The sequence below is a fragment of the Pleuronectes platessa genome, chromosome 5 (assembly GCF_947347685.1).
Source record: "Pleuronectes platessa chromosome 5, fPlePla1.1, whole genome shotgun sequence".
In the NCBI taxonomy this organism is placed as follows: Eukaryota; Metazoa; Chordata; class Actinopteri; order Pleuronectiformes; family Pleuronectidae; genus Pleuronectes; species Pleuronectes platessa.
In genome coordinates this window covers 8,854,190-8,872,126 of record NC_070630.1, presented here as the reverse complement: position 1 = coordinate 8,872,126, position 17,937 = coordinate 8,854,190, and the positions used below count along the sequence as shown (strand labels likewise).

At 40.0% G+C, this 17,937-nt stretch overlaps 1 pseudogene; it reads right to left on the bottom strand.

Moving 5' to 3' along the window:
* Positions 1-3,055: 3,055 nt before the first annotated feature.
* On the bottom strand, positions 3,056-13,452 carry LOC128440181 (junctional adhesion molecule 3B-like; annotated as a pseudogene).
* Positions 13,453-17,937: the final 4,485 nt, after the last annotated feature.

The window sequence follows — 17,937 nt, the reverse complement described above, 5'->3', positions numbered from 1 at the left end:
CAAACAAGACTGGCGGCCCCGTACCGGAAGTCTTGACCTCTCATATATTCAGGTGAACACATTATTGTCCAAACTGATCTAATCCAATAAACAACTGTAATCATAATTCCAAATTTTTTCCCATTGCGGGACTAATAAAGGACTTCTTGTCTTATCTTAGCTTTGTGCATGACGTGTTTTGGTCTTTGAGTAGTTTGATTAGTGATGGTAAACTTTATTCGTGTAACGCCTTTCAATGCAGCTCAAAGTGATTAACATACAATTTAAATATAAAAATATGTGTAGTTTACAAATGCTGCATCTCTGATTTAATATCTGCTGTTGTTGCTAATCCATTCAGAGCCTTGTATGTAAGGACCGGAACCTTATTGTCAATCCTGTATGTCACTATGCAGTATTGTGATTTTTGAAAGGCGTCAGAAGAACTACTGGGTTATTCTCTAACAATAGGTTTTTAAAGCATGTTAAATTATCCAGTATCTAAAATCCAAAAATATAAAAGTAACTTTTAAGTAAGGCTATCAAATATATGCAGAAAAGTAGAATATATCTTCTTTGAAGTGTGTATCAAGAGCAGCACAGAATTACACGGACACACAGACACACGATAATTTGTCCATGCTCTTACTGTGCTTCGTTACACAACGGAATCAGCAGGCGGTTTAGCGTAGTTTGTTAAGGTCCCGGGTTCAATCCCCCCTCCATCCCGTGTACTTGCTGGCAATATATTGAACTCTTTCAATTGGCCGTAATGTCAATCTCTTATTAATAACAAAATATCTTACACTATGTAAATTTAAATTAAGAAAAAAAAAAACAACTGCCAATTCCTGCGCAATGGGCTTCTGCGCAGAATGTGCGCAGTAGGCTTCTGCGCACCTTGTGTGCAGAAGCCTACTGGGAGGGATGTTTAGAGGCTGGCTTGCCTGTCCATGGAGCCACGGGTGGTGACATCAGCAAATGTCCCTACTATGCTGCCGAAATGAGTAGGTTTTTATACTTCTCTTTGTACGCATCATGCTGCTATGAGGAACTGTTGTGAGGTTGTTGTTGTTAAGGTTTGTTTTTCTCTTTTTGTGCATCCAGCGGCGTTGAGTATATGCTAGTCAACTCGCCATGGCCATACTCCGACACCCAACGGGACAGGCTCTGGTTGTGACTTGGATTGCTGCTCTGGCTGGAATCGCTGCATGGTATCTGATGTGATCCCACCTCCAGCCTGTCATTGTGCTGCTGAGAGAGGGAGAGGGAGGAGAAACATTGAGGGAAGGCGAATAAGGAGATTGAGACCATTTCATAGTTTAATACAAACATTCTTTAGGGGTCCAAGCTAATTCAATATTGCACATTGCTAAAGAGGGAAGCCAACAGGAAATATACTTGGTTTTATTGGACTATTAGCACATCAACTCCATCCATCTCTCATGCTATGCCTTGATGTATTGTTTCTCTGCTTTCTTTGGACTATCCCTCCATTTGATTCAAAGTGTCTGGTCGTACCTCAAAACCTTCTGGAGCTGTTTGATGATATTGGCACAGAAGCACATTATTTTTTTCAACTTTACTGGAAATGACTTTTGATTTGACCAACTAAAAAACTGTAACAGGCTGTACAGCTGACAATGATGCATCTATATACAATACACTGTTACACAAGTACAGTTCTTTTTTTTAAATCCATTCTCACATTTCATAATTCATACTTGGCTTCTAGAAAGTTAGTTAATGTGCACAAAAAAGTGATAGGAATCCGAGGCTGTTTTTCAAGACATAGCACACCTACACTTTGACAAGTGCATGTTTTATTAAAACTATTTCAGATAATTGAATTTCTACTGATGCATGTTGAAATGATTTAATTATATGCTTTGGGTTTTTAAGTTATATTAGGATTAAGGTGTAAACAGAGACAGTTTCTCTGTTAGAGAAGGAAATTCTCTTCTTCTAATATTAATGGTTTATCTACATTCTTCTAATAGACCTGTAGTTTATCTACTTGACGGTTACTGAGAGGTAGGTCTTTTAACAGCTCATTTGTTTTGAATACACAAGTATCTACCATCGCTACAACTGTGTGCCCATCATCCATATTGTGTTGTGTACGACTTTGGTGGAAGTTTTCTCCTGTTAGTACAAAACGTTTGTGTCGGTTGTACTGTATGCAGTGGAATTAATTACAATTTTCACCCTGACACAGTATGCTTGTTGCATACAGAGTACCAAAGGAGATGTGTTGGTAGTAACATTTAAACCAGGATGCTGTGCTCTCAACGCATACTGCATGTGTGTAACGGGCAACAAGAGCAGAGCAGCCGCAACTCGATGGTTCTTGTTCTAAATGGACTCAGAAGTTTATTTACGTTAAACTATCTAATAAAGTCCATAATAAGAATAACAAAATAGAGGCTTCAAATTATCCAAAGTTAATTGTCCTGATTATATTTTCAGGACGGTGTTCCCTACCACATAACTGACCTAGACAATGTGGTATTTGGTTAAAATTACATTACATTTCATTTAGCTGACGCTTTTATCCAAAGCGACTTACAATAGGTTCATTCAACCCCGAGGGTACAAACCCAGAACAACAAGAATAAAGAAAGTACAGTTTCTTCAAAAATAGAGCAAAAATCCAAAGTGCAATAAGTAAGTGCCATTTAAGTGCTACTTAATTGTTAGTTTCAAATTGTATTCAAGGTGTAGTCGGAAGAGGTATGTTTTTAGTTTGAGATGTGTACATTTTCTGATGTCCTGATGTCGATGGGGAGCTCATTCCACCATTTAGGAGCCACAGGTTACAGGTTTATTGACTCCTTTATGTCCAGACGTAGAGTGCATGATATCTAAAGCAATAAAAAAATGGTGTAGTATTAAAGTAGCATAAAACAGACGTACTAAAGTTTTGTATAATAGTTTTATCAAAATCACTACTGTATATTGTGTGTGTATAGTTTACTGTTATACTCAAAGTTTTTGATCCTTATTGTTACTTCTGTATCTGATACTTTTGCCTGCCCTGCATACATGTACAAAGAAAACAACTTTTAAGACAACATTTACAGTTCAATTGTTTTTAATAGTAACAAAATAACATGAACATGTAGAATTAATATCAAATGAACAGTGGACATTTTACAACAGTTCCTGAGTTGTTACACAAATCATTGACACAAATGTTTGAAATTAAAATAATACTGTTATTACTGACGGGCTTGACACTGCAGAAACACACTGAACAGTAAATACTGTACATTTATTTCCAACCAACAGTTTTATTGCCATATTTACAATAAGGTATGGTGTGCAATGTATGGAAATCAAAAGATCATAAATGTTTGTATTTATGTACATTAAATACCGAGTCAAAACTGGACAATATGTCCAATACTCAAGAAATAATTATTAAAGTACAGAAGGTCACTTATACACAGAAAACAGCACTCTAAAAATCCTACTTCACCACCTTTTATATTTTATAATGACTTTGCAGCATAGTGGGATACATGGTTCTCAAATTCAGGGGTTAATCTGTACTTGCACTTACTTGTTATGTCTGTAAATAGAATAAAGGCTAATGAATTGTGCCATATCAGTCTGAGCTATTCAGCCTTTTTGCAGTCTGCTACTTGTCTGTATAACGACAGAATATACAAAAACTTGTTTCTCCTCTTCCCCACGTGAAACAAACCCGAGAAGAGAATGTGCTGATCTTATGAACGAACAAAATGTAAAGGAGATTTGTAGAACAATTGCAGTGTACACAGTAAAAAGTTTAAAGTTTATAAAAGGATTTGTCCAAAAAACAAGGAGAGAGAAACGTGGCTTACAGCATCTTTAGCAATGACACCGTGGAAGAAATATCACTGCATTCATTTTAAAGAAAATCTGGATAATGACTCAGACAAAAAATACACCCCCAATGTTTCAAATGGAAATGAATACTAACAAAATAAAAAGAATGCTGTTACTTTTATAAATACCATAAAACAGTGCCACACAAATTATATCAAAAATTACTTTGGCAAGTTGGCTGATTTTGATGTGCCTCAGAGAATAATGTGCCATGTTCCACTTCTAACTTCAGCATCTGGAGCATCATTGTTGCAATTTAACCTCAACAGTTTTTGCTTGTGTATTTGATCCTTCTCCTGCAGCTCTAACCCTGAACCGACCCCCGTCAGATGATGAATGAACTCTTGTGGCGGAAATGGCCCTGTAAAAAATAAGAACAAGAAAATGAGCCTGTCCAGAGTTAATGGGACATAAATTAAATGCTGTGTATGTTTCAACAATTGTGTTTACCTCATCTGCATCACCGTAGTCAACACCATCAGTCTGTGCTGGCCAGTTGTAGCTGAAACGAATAGATACACAAAACAACATTTTAATGAAATCATTCAAATAGTGTTGAAAGTTAGACAGAATGACAAAGGAACAGCTTTATCAGAGGTGATGTTTATACTCACTTGTTTTCATTGTGACCTTTTTTGTGGAAGCATCCACGTCTAAGGTAATGACACATGGAAGCAGCCACACAGAAGAAAACAATCACTCCTCCGAAGCACTTGAGGAAAATCCCAAGGATGTCGATATCATCTGCAACAGAACCAAGATCAGATCTTAACAGATTCGTAGGTGGTCTGAAAAATGTCAGTGCCTGTAGTTTTGATTACAAGAGGTTCAAGTTGTGGAACACTTTTGCTTAGGGACCGACTACAAAAAGGGTTTTAGCTTTGTTTGCTTTTATAAAGTGTTGAGTGAGAAATGATAAAAAAAAATCATCTCTTCTTTTTGGCCATCTTTGATTGAGGTTGCTTTTCACATTACAGAAAACACCAGGCTATATTTTCACTCAGGACATCTGCAGAAGACGTCTCAGAAACTACCTCAAACCTTTGGATGTTTCAAATCTGTGGACACTTGTCACTCACAGACTTCCATGATTTGCACGGGACACTGTGCATGTCCTGCGTCGTTCTTCGCCTGGCAGTAGTACTCTCCTGCGTCCTCCTTCCTCAGCCTTCGAAATTTCTGTGAAGATATTTTTTAGAATATTTCAGTGACGATCTGTATATAAATCCTTATCGTCTTTAATTGTTCTGTTACTCTTTATGATATGGACATGAGATGTGTTTAATACTACAGTAGAATTCCTTCCTGTGTGTAAGATGTTTTCTCTCAGTTATTATATTTGTGAAGTGAACTATTTACACATCACATCACCTTGGCTTTGGATGCATCATTATCCTCCTTTCATATGTGCCAGTTTGGGGTTTAGCTTCCACACGGGCTATCTTTACACACATGGATTAATCCTGCTATTAGTCATATGATGGCTATGGGTTTATTTGGATTAAGCTGTTCACATTTACATTAGATAAGCTGCCATTAAGTATTCTGGATGCTGAAGAGGCTCATCCACAAACAGGTCAGTCAGATACTTCCTCCTGCTTGACTGAGACAGATTCTATTTTCAAAAAAGTCCTAAATGTACCAATAACGGGCAACAACACGTCTCTGTCTGTCTCACCAGGCCTCCGGTGTCGGGGTTGATGCTGTAGGAGGAGTTGAGCAGCTTGGGGGTGTTTTTGGGATCCTGAGGAAGCTCCTCATTGTTGTGGAACCAGCGGTAGAGAGGAGCAGGGAAGCCCTCGTTCTCCAGACACCGCAGCTCCGTGGATGTTCCCACCGTGACCGCCTCCGGCACGCTGCACCGCGGAACAACGGGTTTCACTGCACACAGACACACAGCAGTCAACAACAGGCGCAACACATTAACAACAACCGACTGCTTTTGTTTTTAACTATTTAGTTGATTCATAAATTACCTAAATGAAAAACCATGACATTTTAGGGAATACACTATATGATAATGTTCCTATCTCTGTACAGGACATTATAAATGATCAAGATTTTTTTATTGTTGAATCTGGTTTTGCAATAAATAATAATAGTTATAGTTATTTAAGTAATACAAAAATAACAATAATGGTAGTAATCAGATAAATACAGTAATACAATAATACAGAAATAGAATAGAATTTGTGTGATAAAAATAGAATAAGAATACTCATTACAACTATTTATTCAGAATGTATCAATAAATATTACTATCAAATTTGCCTTAACCCCCCCAAATCATAAAATATGAATTCCACAATAAAATAAAAATAGAGAAAAGGAACAACATTTCAGATTTTATGAGGTACAGTGTAATTTTCTGTTCCTCTGTTAACAAACAATAATGTAAGTCTCCTTGTGGTGCAACCATCAGTGGTGGGTATCTGAACCCAGTGTCGGCCCTCCGCACCTCTCACTGCGAGACTTATAAGTATCTCATCAAAGTCCCTCTGATCATCGATGGCAGCCACCTCGCAGCGGTACTCTGCCGTGTCAGAGCGAGTGGAGTTGAAGATCAGAATGTTGGCTGGTTCTCTGAGCTGAGCTCTCTGCTCCAAGTCCCCTTCAAAGGGAAGAGGAAAAAAAAAACACTTAACAATCCCTCATTCAAATACACAGTGTGACTCTTCACAGAGCAAAAAATAGAACCCGCTGCCAACTTCTTTCAAGGTACCATTCATTCAATCTGAGCTTTGAGTCCTGGAGACACTGTGTTTCCACTCCGTGCTCTGCAGGCTGATAGGGTTCTTATAAAAAGAGACTTTCTGAACAGTTTACCTGATATCTTGTTTTGGAAGTACACATAACTGGGGACACCGTTTTTAATTTTTTTCCATTCAATCCTTGGGTTGTTTGTGGAGATGGACTCTATTAAACAGGTCAGTTCGATGGCTGTGGAGGAAACAAGGAGCGTGTGAGCAGGAGTCAGGGAGAGAAAAGCTACCATGGCACAAATAGGTTCAAGAGATTTTCCAGCAACTTACGCTCAAACTCATTTGCCCACACAATCTTGTCCGTGGTTCGAAGGGTAACCCCGGCTGATGATGGAATTTGGCCTGTGGAGAAAAAGAAGGAAAAAAAGACACCAAATGAGTAACGCTGACAGCATACACAGGCATTAGCACACATTATCTAGTGGGCGTGTTGCCTAATAAACAGAGGATTAGACAGATAAATTTAGAAACTAAGAGAGTGTGAGAGGCTTGGGATTCGATTTAGGGCAAACGTATCTTATTAATTAATTCCCATTTGTGTTTAAGAGGATTACAACCTGGGGGCAAAGAGTGTAAGTTTTAAAGATTTGATGTGTACTGCCCATGGTGTTTTAGAATAAACTGACTCGGAGTACAACTATTCAGGCTTCAATATTTGATTTTGTTCTTGTGTAGTGGTTAAATGGTAAATAATTTAGTTGGCGATGGTTCATTGCAAGTGAGAGCAGGTTTTAAAAGTTAAATTACTGCGATGAAATATTAATACAGTGGTATCGGTAAATACGTGGGCAGTAACACAGATCTATTGTTTCGATTTTCCTCCAGCACACTGCGTTTGGACTGAAAGCCCGACTGAGGTTAAAGTGCTGACTCTCAGCCTCTCAGCCTTTTTCTTTGAGGTTGTCACACCGCGCATACTGAAGAGCCTGTGTAGGAAGGTTTTCATGCTCAGTCCCTCTGTGTGCCGCCCTCGGGCCAATGCAGCAGAACACAAACAATCAGCAGAAAAACAGTGCCACTGAGGAAACCTTTTCTAGTCCACACTCGTTTTGTTTCAATTAGTGAGAAAAAACATTAGAAATCAAGAGGGACTTGTGAGTATATGTGCAAAGACTAACTGGCTGTAGCTCGAGGCTGATTAATCTGATAGCGTCCATGTTGTGTTTTTCAGGTTTTTCCATTTTCTTTATTGTGTTGTGCCTGTAAAAGATCTTCTAAAGGCCAAAGTCAGTGGAACAGAGAGTCCATCTCTCCCACAGAAAAATATGCTGAGACATCTTGTTTGCATCCCAGGCTTTTTTAATGCCTCTATAAAGCATCACATGACCACCTTCCAGCTAATTTGACCCGAACTGGCTCTGCAGACCCATCGCTATTGTCACCATTGCTACAGTAGTGTTTTTGCAGCTGATCAGAAAGCCTCTGGGTTCGGACTGTGACATTTCCGACACGCTCTTTAGGCAGATGACCAATCACAAAAAGAGTGGGGCCAGTGACCAACCAGAGCAGACTGGGCTTTTTTTGGGCCAACAGCTAAAATGGAGCGTTTCAGACAGAGGGTGAAAGGAGGCGATGATGCAGCAGTGAATGGTCTGCCCTTAACAGCATGTCAACCTATTTTGCTAGACCTCCCAAATTAAAAGGATGAAACTGTAAGACATCTTCTGTTTCTCATAGCAAGTACGTGTATATACAAAAATATCCAACTTTATCCAAAACATTCATTTAATTACGACACAGTAAAGTTTTTTCAAAAAAGAAACATAGTTGGAGACAATCTATCTCGTGCAACGTGGAGGATGATGCTTGTTTTCTGTTTCTTTTTGTAGATGTAAGCATTTGCATCAGTGGGACACGAGATCTCACTCGTGTTTGGGCGATGAAACATCTCTGACTAATACCTGGGAGCAGTCGACGATGCATCACCCGCTAGAGCAAAGTGCCACCAATTCATTTCTGTAAATAATATTTCCAGATATTTGGTCCAGTGTGCACTGTTATACCATATTGAAATGTGAGCTCTGTGGAAGGGTTGTGCAATTTTTTACATTGTTACATAAGAGATTTGGGCCAAACGGTTGTTTAAAAGCCACATATGCCCTAAGACATTACAAGATACAAGGGTTTCTTGCTTCACTAAATTGTGACGCTAAGATACTCTGAGCTTCGGTGAATAAATCATTTATAGAAATTCCCCCAAACAAAGCAAATGCAAAGGCACAGACGTAACGCAACAGTGGGACCGTGCTTCCGCTCTTAACATATTTAATCAACATCATCACAACATCATGCCCCCTGGCTCAAACAACACATGACATACACTTATTTGAAGTTCCGTGCTTGGGTGAACTCCTTAAAGCAATCAGTGTTATTTTGTAAATGTCACATTAAAATAACAAGAGGCGTAATTCACAGGTTCAGTAAAAAACGGGTCCGTGTAGAAAGCCAAGTTGAGCGTTAAATTAGAGAGTCGTGAGAAGGCGGGGGACGACAACAATAAATTAGGCGTATGTGAAAATTATAATTTCAGATGTACACGTGACTCGACAGTGTGTTTGGTTTTAAATGCTGGGAACAAATAAGCATGTCGCTGCCCTACACTCAACCTACTGTGTCTGTGACGCCTCCAAATGTCGTAATTGCTGGGTATACATGTAACTAATAGAGCCCATGCTGAGTAATGAAGGCCTCCCTGTGGGGTCATGTGAAGGGTTGCGGATGAAGCACAACGTAGACAATAACAGTCATCGGGCTTCGAGTGCAGCAGGGGAATCTGCTCCTGTGGGCCCGAGGCACTGGGAGCCACTCTGAGGTATCTCTCCGGAGCGGCCCTGTGAGCACACGAGTGACCCTGAGATGTGCCGTGTGTGACTCGGAGCCATCGGGAGCGGGCGTGTAGCCGATGCTCCAACATGGGTCCTGCCGAGGCGTCCGGTCATACAGGCGCAGCTGCAGACACTGATGAGATCTGACTCCCAGGTCTCAGCTTCCGTCCCTGTTGCTGACTTTCCCACCCTGTGCATCAAGGGCTATTTTTACCCCAACTGTGAGTGGACATCCTGAGAGACACAGAAAGTGCCCGTCCAGCAGACGCACCCTTGACATATGCATATAAAACAGACAGGAGCTGGGGGGGGGGGGGGGGGGGGTGAGACTGAAGGGACACGTTTTCAGGAACAAAAGGAGAACTGAAGCTCTGTGAGATATTGGCCATCGAACAGAGCCCCCCCCCGAGTTCTAATAATGCAGTAATGCATTAGAACAGGGGGGAACAGGGATTGCGACATGACAGTGTCTCAAGCGTCCCAGTCTGTTTGTTTTTGTAAAGCTCTCTGGAATTCTGATAAAAGGTCGTGGAGGAGACCTTTGCGTCATGTGACCTCCCCCGCGTCCATTTGGCCAAAAATGAACAAAAACACATTTCTGTCTTTATTTCTGCAGAATTGAACAGACTATACTCTAGATGTAGTCAACAGAGGACTGACTAGATACAAGGAAAAGCCAAATCCAAAATTAGTAACAATCAGACAGTATTAACATGATTTCTAGTGAAGGTTTATCCAAACAAAACAAAACTAGGCCGTGGGAACCACAGTCGATTAACAAGACAATGTGCAGCTAATTACAAATACAGGCTTAGAATAAAAGCATTCATACGGCCAGGCTTGGACCCCCAGTGACACAATGTAGGCTGGGGAGAAGACAATATTTTAGAATTATGAAAATAATCCCAGCGCCTGCTGGAAAGCAAACAGAGGCTGGATTATAATCCCACTGCTATTGTAACTCAGACACAATCCAGGTCTAGATCCCGTTCTGAGGGAAACACGCTCCTAACTAGCCACATTCTAAAATCCTCTTATGGGCTAAATGTGAAAACAACCACCCATCCCCACTCCTGCAACAAAAAGTTGTTGATCCAGTGCATCTATAAAAAGCCAGCTTCCCAGACATTCCAGTGCAGTCTGCTGCAAATATGCTAAAGGCAGAGTTAGCTGCGGGCAGACGGGGAGCGGAGTGAGGACAGGGACCGGTGGGATTCACAGCATAGTGGAGTGAGCGTGTAAGAACAATTAATCACTCCAGTAGATTAGAGGGAGACAGTCATGTTGTCATAAATAATTGAGCGATATAAGAAAGAGACACGTGAACTGTACCTTGCTCTTGTGTTTTCTAAAGACGCCTGTGCACAGAAAAAAACTCTCAACACTGCAGGATCCCACTCTGACTAGAGACCGAGAGATAATGTCGCTCCGGTAGATTTAATCTCTGCAGTGCCACTGACGCACCAGACTGCACAGAGTCTTGAATTGAACAAATACATCAGGCAGAATGTTTCGGGGGTAATGTGCAATAAACAACCAAAATATTTTCATTTGTCAAAATGGTGTAGAAAAGGAAAGGTTGCATTTGACGCTGATAACTCATATCTCACTTCAGTCATTTAAAACTCAAAACTACCAATGATTCTCATTCCAGCCTCGCAGATGTGATGATTTGTCTTCATTGTTATAAACGACTCATTCAAGCAATTCTTACTTTGCTCTGTGGGAAATTCTATCTCACATTTTTTCACTGACTTCTTTCTCCAAAAATAACTCGAGGAAGGAAGCAACAAGGACTTAATTTAAATTGAATAATTCAACTTTCTGCTCCGCTGTGTCCTAATTACATGAAGCATGAATTAAAGAATGCTAATTCTGATTCCTCCTCATTATTCACCCCTAGAGACAGACGGAAACTTAAGGACAGAACTTTCCATTAATTTATTAATATTAGTCTCAAAACACGACTGCTGCTGTACTCCTGAGCGATGAGGTCGGACCTGATTCAGCACCAGAGCAGTGTCAACGGCCTCATTAGAGCGAGCGCTGCCTGTCGGCCTTCTCTTAGTCATTTGAGTCACACTCTGCAGAAGACCTGGGTCAAAAGTTCAGCCCTTTCTGATGCATTTTACATGTTCTAACCGACCCACTCCACGAAAGTCGCTCTGTGGCGGCAGCGGGGGGGGGGGGGGCCTCACAGCAAACGCACACCAGGCTGGACGCAGCACACATCGCTCAGCATCCACCACATTGATCAACTCAAAAGCTCCAGCTGTTTTTAAGGGCAGCCGCCATGCGACGTGTCACCTCTGCTGAGCGGCCTCACCGTGACCGAGTACGTTTTCAACTGACGGCCTCGACCTGCAGCACTGACAACTGCCCCCCCCCCCCCCGCCCACCGCCATCAATCACCACGTGATCCCCAAAGGTCAATGCACAATGTTATTTGTGGACGGGAGCTGGTTAGAAAGATGACCTTTGAATTTTTCTGGTTTTATTAGTTGTGACCGAGAGTAGAGTTGAATCCATTTATAGATTGTTTGATTGACAGACGATTGACCAGCAAATGTTTTGATAACTGATAAATCATCTGAGTAGTTTCACAATCAAACATGTGCCCTTTGTTCAGATTTTCTCAAATGTGAGGATTCTGTTTTATATCACAAAACTCTAAATAGCTTTAGGGTTTTAAAATCACAATCAAATACAACCAGACTGCTACAGAGTGACCTTTAAAACAAATAATATTGATGACTCAACATAATGGTTGGCAGTTAATAGAAGATCAATAATGAAAATAATCCTTATCATCCTTAATACTAATTATGCAATGAAACCACTATTATCAGACACGATGGAGTCTTCATTACTGAACGTCGTGGGCTTTGTCTTGGACTGTTTATAAAAAACGAATCCTTAACATTAGATTCACCATCGTGTGTTGTGTGGTGGTGGTGGTGGGGGTCAGTGGGGGTTTGTTCCAGAGGTTATTAATCCGGCTGTTAAGTGAGAAATTGTTCTTACATAATATATAAGACTTATAAATAAAGCCATTGGATTAGACTTAAAGATTCGGTTACCCATTAACATCTCTATAAAAAAAGCTTTAATCGTCTGATGTCCATGCTTTAAATATCTGTATTCTCATTATGAAAGTTTTTTATTGTTAATTGTAAAGCACCTGTTTAAGTTATTATTATTATTATTATTATTATTTTTTAACTTGCCCCATCAATGCATCATGGCACATGGAGATGCAGCGTTGACAAACACAAACACACATGTTATATCTGAGACTCTCCCGGACACACACACTTGCCTGGGATTTGTTATGTATCCTGTCCCCTTCGTGTCGGGACACACGGAGACATGACACACGGAGACATGTTTGTGAGACATGTTTGTGAGACATGTCTCCGTGTGTCCCTCAAAGACACACTGGCTCTATTCGTCCTCTGAGGAACGAGCCTCCATTGACACACACACAATCACATCGAGGCTCTTCTCTCACAGGTCCATTCAGCACAGACGTTAAAGAGACGCTTAACGCTGCCTTGAGTGTGAGCTGCTCTCAGAAGACGCTCACCGACGGTTGTAACTGACACACGCGACAACGTTGAATAAGAATACAAAACGTGTCGGTGACATTACAATAGAAAAAAGCGTCACGAACACCGGACAGCACCTGACAGCTCACTGACGACCAGCAGCCTGTTTGTGTCCGAGCTAGCGTCTGTTCCGTCTGTAGCACCGACGGCTCCGGATCAGCAACTTCACGGACATTTTCTATCCTGACGCAGAACAGAGGATCAACCGACTCACCCAGACTCGTGCAGAGAGCGAAACAAGCCACCAGCCGCGCGATCGCCATCTTGCAGCGTCTGGTCCCTCGGTCCCGGCGCCTCGGAGTCAGTGAGCAGCTCGGAGGTTCGAGCAGGAGGAGGAGCAGCGGCGGGAGGGTGAAGAGGAGCGGAGCAGCCGACTGCTGGATGCTGCCATCCACGAGTTTCCATAGCTACAAGCGCCGAGGGGGGCGGGCCCTCACTGCTGTCTGTCAGGCGGGAGGCGGGGCCCCTGATGTGGTCTCCTCCTCCTCTATCTATCTATCTATCTATCTATCTATCTATCTATCTATCTATCTATCTATCTATCGTTCTATCTATCTATCTATCTATCTATCTATCTATCTATCTATCTATCTATCTATCTATCTATCTATCGTTCTATCTATCTATCTATCTATCTATCTATCTATCTATCTATCTATCTATAGTTTTAACTATCTATCTATCGTTCTATCTATCGTTCTATCTACCGTTCTATCTATCTATCTATCTATAGTTCTATCTATCTATCTATAGTTCTATCTATCTAGCTATCTATCTATCTATCTATCTATAGTTTTATCTATCTATCTATCTATCTATCTATCTATCTATCTATCTATCTATCTATCTATCTATCTATCTATCTATCGTTCTATCTATCGTTCTATCTATCGTTCTATCTATCTATCTATCGTTCTATCTATCGTTCTATCTATCGTTCTATCTATAGTTTTATCTATCTATAGTTGTATCTATCTATCGTTCTATCTATCTATCTATCTATCTATCTATCTATCTATCTATCTATCTATAGTTTTATCTATTTATCTATCTATCTATCTATCGTTCTATCGTTCTATCTATCTATCTATCTATCTATCTATCTATCTATCTATCGTTCTATCTATCGTTCTATCTATCGTTCTATCTATCTATCGTTCTATCTATATATCTATCTATCTATCGTTCTATCTATCTATCTATCTATCGTTCTATCTATCTATCTCTCTCTCTCTCTCTCTCTCTCTCAGTAAATATCGAGGACACTCATTGCATCATTGCATTCCCTATGGCCACTGTCCTTGACTATTACAACTAAATGCCTGGTCCTTATCCTTACCCTCATTCAGACCCTAAAACCAAGTCTTGCACACACACACACACACACACACACACACACACACACACACACACACACACACACACACACGCAGACGCACAAGCACACACAGACATTCATTGAGATCTGTTGTCGTGAAAAAGTGTCGACCTACACCCTCTAGTGGTTTTATTTTCCTGTGAGAGTATAAATAGTTGCTGAATATAAATGTACAATTGTGTGGAGAGATAAAACAGACTTAACATAGGAAATGGTTCTGATAACCCAGTATGAGTGTAACCCAGTATCTTTAACAGTTGCAATCTCACCTGCATGCTTCAGAGTATAAAGTATTCACTACTGCTAGAAGGTAACAAAGTACATCTTTTAAAAGTTGGGTACAATTTTGAGGTACTTTACTTGAGTGTTTATATTTTCTCCGACTTCACATTTCAGTACATTTAGCTTGCGGAATAAGACTTTGCATGAAAAGCATGATAATCTTACAACATAGACACATAATTAAAGGTTAAATGAATGGTTAATGACCCCCTCGTGATCCCTTACAAATTGTGTTGCCATTTTAGCATTTATATCATCTGTACACAAGTCACCAAAATATACTGTAAATGTATGAAATGCGGCAATTGTAGCAATGCTTTTAGACACCTAAGGACACCTTACAATACATTATAAATAATTACAGTAAAACCAAATATAAAACATATTAGAAACGCAATATCAAGAGAACGTATGTGACACAAGAATTGTTAAAAAGTAAAACCACCATGCTAAGAGACATAGAGAGGATCTCATTGGTTGTGGCCTGTAAGACAACACTGAGGGCAAACTCAGCTGTAATGATCGCCACAAGGGCATCGGGGCGGAAGATGGACGGTTCACAGACAGGAAGTGCCTGAACATCACTGTGCTAGTGTGCCTGATGTCCAACATCAACACCACATCCTCCACTGGACCAGTGCTGATTCCCAATGCTACGTCAAAAAAGGAAAATATTACCAGGGCAACAGAAAGTCACTGATCTGAAACAGATGTGAGGATAAATATAAAACATTTCAACATCTGTATCCTGCAGGAAAACCGCAGGATGCTCTGTGAGTAGGACTTTAGAGCTGGAAACCAAACGATCCTGCTGAGATATAATGTATGTCATTTACTTTCTCATTCTTTTTATTTTCAAGCTTTGCACTGATATACTGTTAGTAACTGTAGATGCTGGGATTCCTGCAAATAAACAGCAGGTGGCAGTGTAAAACCAGACATCACTTCAGCTGTCACAACATTACAGTTTTTCTCCATTGCTTTGGATCATTTCACGAAACAGAAATGACATTCTCAGAGCTCTAAGTGCAATTGGCAAAATAGCCCATATGGTTCAGCACAACTACATAGATCACCTTCAAAAGGTCATATCTCACCCAAAACAGTTAACTCATCAGTCAAAACTAAATCCTTTTCTCATACAAATAGTCAGTGCCCCCAAAATGAAAAGTCCCATTGGCATTGTTTAAACACTACAGGTCAAAATGTTTAGATGTTTTGTCAGTATGGCAGTGGACCATAGAAATATCCCTCATGTGCACATTTCAATCTTGGCTCAGTCCTTGAATGGTCACTGAATGGTTACAGTAGATGTTTTCTTTCCAGAATATTATGTGTATCAAACAGAAAAAAAGATTTATTCAAGGTTTCACATAAAATATGTTTATTGAACTCATACTGCCATGTAAATTGTTACAGTAATTGCCATACATCGTGCTTACAGTAACAGAAAATGTGTACAGCACAATATACTGTCAAACAATAAGCACATCCAAACTAAAATTTGGCATAGTGAGATATGACCTTATGAAGGGGATCTATGTAGTTGAACCATATGGGCTATTTTGCCAATTGCACTTAGAGCTCTGAGAATGTCATTTCTGTTTCGTGAAATGAGCCAAAGCAATTGAGAACAACTGTAAACTTACTGTGTGACTGGTGATCAGATGTGTGAAACTCAACCTTCATTACTAAAGCTCTAGTTGCACCTGAAAATTAAGCCAATGATCCAAGATATCCTTATTACAGTATATATCATGATGTTTTTCATGGTATTATGTGCCTGTACGATTTTGACAGTAGAGTGAACAATTGTGCAGGTGATGATGTAAACAATGAAATTATGCCAACATGTTCTGCAGAGAACAACCACTTGACTGAGAAGCGACAGTCAGTTTTCACCAGCAATATATATTCAATTGGTAATTGGGCTAACTGAAGGCAATTGTACCTAACCGTTTGCAAAGGTGTTCTAAATCATTTGAAATTTGTGCAAGCTGTTGGAAATTGTACTTGTCATTGCAAGGATGTGCTAATACAATTGCAATTTGATTAAAGGAATGAGATATTCCAATCTGTTGTGAACAAGTGCCCAGTGGTTTGGAGGTTTGCACGTGTTGTTTTGAGAATGTCATTTCTGTTTCGTGAAATGAACCAAAGCAATGGAGAAAAACTGTAACATAGCATCTTATTTTAATGTATGAATTATCATGATAATTATATTGAATATGGTTGATTGTTTGTTTTGTTGGAAACATTATAATAAAGGTTACAGAAAGGGATTATATGCCATTCCAATTGTATGTCATAGAACACAATTTAAAAAATCTGTCACAGTCACTTTAAATCTCATAACAACCCCTGAACCACCCACTTAAATATCGAAAACACAAATAAGATGAACTTGTTGAGGTTTTACAATTGACCTGCACCCTCCCACCATCCTGCCTGCCTGTCGCAGTGTTAGTAGAATATGTTGCTAAGCAATCATTCCTGTGTTGCAAGGTCCCTGCTGCTTGCCGCCCCTTTGCTGCATCTCTTTGAAAATGGTACATTTCTATTGTTTCACACACAAAGCGACACAATAACTAAATGTCCTGGTTTGGAACGTGTCTTGCTTGAATACACTTTCCTGGGAGAACATTTTATAGTATGGAAGAGGGAAACAAATCTAGGCAGTGATGTAAAGTTTACAGAGCAGATTTACTGGATAAAGAGGTTAAAAGAGCCTTTGTCATAAGTGACTGTTGACATTTCTGTTAAATGAGGAGAAAAAGACAAAGTAACAACCACAGCAAGATGCAAAATGACCACAAAACAAGTGGAAGATGACAACAAAGAGACACAAAGCCACAAAAATAAGGCAAAGCTAAAGAAAATAATCCTAAACATTTCATCCAGCCTGTTCATACTCAGTCAATTGAGGTCAATTTCTGATTCATCACAGTGACTCATCTACACTTTTATTCTTATAACCACATTTCCTGTGGAACTTATTGGCACAAAGCGACGATGGTTTGTTTTCTGCCTCCGCGCATCATTTACTCTGTGAATTTATATATTTCATGATATGAATATTGCACCGCAGCAACTTTTGTAATCCATTCATATATTCAGTCTCAAACAGCCACGATGTTCCTGTAAGCTTGACGGACGGGTCTGACACCAAACAAACTATTTAAGGAGCTGGAAGAAGCGCAGGATATTAAAGCATATCAGCATAACAAAAG